At 35.8% G+C, this 3704-nt stretch overlaps 1 pseudogene; it reads right to left on the reverse strand.

Annotated features, from left to right (window-relative positions):
• Positions 1-2666: 2666 nt before the first annotated feature.
• On the reverse strand, positions 2667-3078 carry LOC100723832 (ferritin light chain-like; annotated as a pseudogene).
• Between the last annotated feature and the right edge of the window lie 626 nt (positions 3079-3704).

Raw genomic sequence — 3704 nt, forward strand, 5'->3', positions numbered from 1 at the left:
TAGCACTGGGATTGGTGGTGTGAGCGCTGCATCCCTCAGGGGTGGAGCCTGCGTACAATTAGACAGCCAGGGAGGACAATGAAGCAAGTTGCATGCTTTCTCTTTCTTTTGCCCTTTCACGCTTGCTCTTGGTGGCTGTCATGAACAGTTGTCTCTCAGCCATGCCACCATGTGTTGAAGCCAGCTGAATATGGACTGAAAACTCCAAGAAAACAAAAATGTAAGGGCTAAACCTTTCCTTCCTTCATGTTGAGCATCAGGTATTTTGTCTCATCAAGGGACAACGGTAACCAAGACAAAGGTGTCAGGCACATGTCAGCAGTAACCAGTGGTAGGATGTGCCAGCTCTGGGCACCCAGTCATTGAGACAGCCCTGTGGAGTTATACTTTGCTGATCCACGATTTCCATCTGAATTGAGCAAAAGAAACTTTGATTGACAACAAGCTGACTTTTTAATTATTTTTTAACTTGAGACATCTCTAATGTTCATTTCCAGATTAATCTTATTTCATAAAATTATTTAAACTTTGAACTAAAATCCAAGATAATGTCTTCTGTACACTGATATTGTTTACTTGTCAATTTCTGTATAACAAAGTGTTCAGGCTAGGGTGAGAGTTCAGAGGTAAAGTGCATTTTTAATATACTCAAGGCCCTGGATTTGGTATCCCACATCACAGAAAAAAAAAAAAAAAAAAAAAGTAAAATTCAAAGTCTTTCTATTTTTTTTTATAAAAAAAAAAGTTTTGGTACTATACAAGTGTATGTTCATTCATTAATACTTTAGCTAGATGCTGACATACTCACAAACAACATTAAGAAAATATTTCTATTCTCCACATCTTCAAAAGATTCCAGATGTTTTTAAACACATGCTAGAAATGAAGAAATATGTATATAAAATTGTTCTTTTAAAAATCACATAATGAATCTCATTTCTAACTGGTTGTAATTTAGGAAATTAACTCCTTACATAATGTTTGGGATAAAATACCAAAGCAAAGAAATTTTAAAAATTAATAGAAGTTGTGTACTTTTTTATTAATAAATTCTCCTAAAGTCATTGACTGTGTAAGATATGAGGCAGAATGATTTTCACTTTAAGTTCTAATTTTTTTGTGTAAATTTATTTAAATAAAACCAATAAAATCTTGACATGTGCTAAACTTTTTGATTTGCCACAAGGCCATGCATTGCCTTTCATGACATTTTTGCCTTCAGAATGTTGATAAATTCTTCATGCACTGATTAAAAAGTAGAAATGTTTAATATTGCCTTAATGTAATATTATCTAAAATTTAGTTACTTTTATTCAGTTTAGTAATTTAATTTATTATATTCCATAAATTAATAGTAGTTTATTGAAAAAATAAGGAACTTTAATTTTATTGATCTTAATTCATCAAACAATTTATTAGTGCTGTTTTTCAGCTGCTTGCCTGAGTGTTTAATTTAGTTTTGTATTATTTTGTTTTGTTTTGTGAAAGGCCACTGTAATCCCTGCTGGCCTTGATCTCCCCAGTAACTCAGGCTGGCCTTGAATTCCTGATCGTACTGCCTCACTCTCCCAAGTGCTGGGATTAAAGACATATTCCACCATGTTCAGTTACCAGTGTTTCAAAATCTGAACAAATACATAAAGGTAATTGTAATAATTAATATTCTCTCTATATATGATTATAGTGATTTTAATTTATATTTCTGCATTATATACCAATTAAAAAGTGTTGTCTTCATTATAGTATGTTTGTTATTATAAGTATAGTATAAGTTTATTATTTCTTTGCTTTTATTCTATTCTTAGTATGATGAGAAGTTTGTCTTTTATTTTGAATAGTTTGATATAATTCACAATCATAGCTATCTGAACCAGAAATCTAACTTATGGCAAGGTTCAAATTACAAATTGAATTAATTTAATTTATATGATAACTTAGACTGTACCTATTTACGTTAATTCAAATAATGTATTTTTATAAATTTGATAATTCCATGGAAACTATGTAGTTATTAACACAAAACTGTTCATAAAATTAATATTATTTGTGTAACTGCAATAGTATCTATAGTGATATCTCTTTTTCTGGTATTGATAAATCATGTATCCTCAATTTTATGATTATTTGTAGTACAGCAAATACTTCTCAATTTTGTTATTTTTTCAAAGAACAAGCATTTCATATCTTTGAATTTTCAAATCTTTGATTTTCCTTTTCATTGCACATTTTGTATTTCATTGGTTTATGACATATTGTTATTGTATATTGTATTTCTTATACTGCATTTAATTTCCATTCCATTTTATCGCTTTTTAAGGTTAAAATTTACATTACTGGCTTAAAACTCACTTTTTTAAAGAACAAAAGCTCTAAAAACTACCCATTTTTCCCAAAGCACCACTTTAAATAGTAAAAATTTCTTTCTGTTTTTGTTGTTGTTGTTGTTGTTGTTTTGTTGGTTTTTTTGTTTTGTTTTGTTTTGTTTGTTGTTGTTGTTGTTGTTGTTGTTGTTGTGAAAGGCTTTATGTTCTTTTGGTCCAAGATTTTGGAGGGGGCTCCAAAGAGGTGAAAAAACTGCCTAGCAGCTGAAGAGAGAGAGTCAAGCCAAAGCCCTGATGCCAGTGATGCAGGAGCTGCTCAGAGACTGACTGCCAGGCTGGGGGCTCCTAGTGGTGCTTAAGGGTGAGCCTTTTAAGGAGGTACTGGCCCAGCCCAGCCTGGGGACCCGCCAGCCTGTGGAGGTTAGTCTTTTATGGTCACCTGTCTTCTTGATGAGCTTCACTTCCTTATCTAGGAAGTGGTTCTCCAGGAAATCACAGACATGGGGGTCTGTCTTGGCAGAGCTCAAGGCATGAAGATCCAGCCGAGCTTGGTTCAGGCTTTCTCCAGGGTCAGGCAGCTTCCTGGCATCCAGGGTTTTACCCCACTCATCCTCAGAAGGCTTCTGCATGTCCTGGAAGAGTATCCGGCTGCTGCTCTGGTTTTGCATTTTCAGGAGACACTGGGCGCCCTCACGTTTCTCCTTGGCCTGCTCACGAAGAAATGGCCCACGCCGCCAGCCACATGGTCGTGGTGGAATTAGCAGCCCAGCAGAGGTAGGTGTAGGAGGCCTGCAGTGCAGGTTCCCAAGTAGTGGACGGCGGCCTCCACCTCGGGGGAATAATTCTGAGACTCTGAGAGGTCACGGCTGATCAGCGGGAAGGAGCTACCCAGAAAACAGCGGTGTTGGCCGGTCCTGGAAGGACCAGATGGTCCAGAAGATGGTCTCAAAGTTTGTGCCTGAAAAGTGGATGGGAGATGAAAAGACAGTCCCCCGGTCTGTTCTGTCCAAACACTGTTGAAGCAAGAGACAGATCCGTGGGACCTCCGGACACGCTGCTCGACACAAATTTCTATACATTTTCTTTTAAATGTCACTTAGCTTCAATATTTTATTTTTCTTTGTAAATTTAAAATTGATTTCAACTTTAAATTTGTCTTTGTCAAATATGATTTGAGTGCTTTATAGTTTATTAAAACTTGTTTTATGGTCCATCCCACTGTCTGCACCAGTGAATACTCATCACACAAGTGAAAAGGATGTGGATTCTACTGCTGTTTGCATCGTGTTCCACCAAGGCTAATTAAGTCAATTGACAGACATTTTCTAGTTTATCTTTACTGTGATTGTTTCCAATCTTGTCAGTTTCTCTAAAAGGAATGTT

The sequence above is a fragment of the Cavia porcellus genome, unplaced genomic scaffold (assembly GCF_034190915.1).
Source record: "Cavia porcellus strain 051 isolate PalLab524CR breed Dunkin Hartley unplaced genomic scaffold, mCavPor4.1 scaffold_9, whole genome shotgun sequence".
In the NCBI taxonomy this organism is placed as follows: Eukaryota; Metazoa; Chordata; class Mammalia; order Rodentia; family Caviidae; genus Cavia; species Cavia porcellus.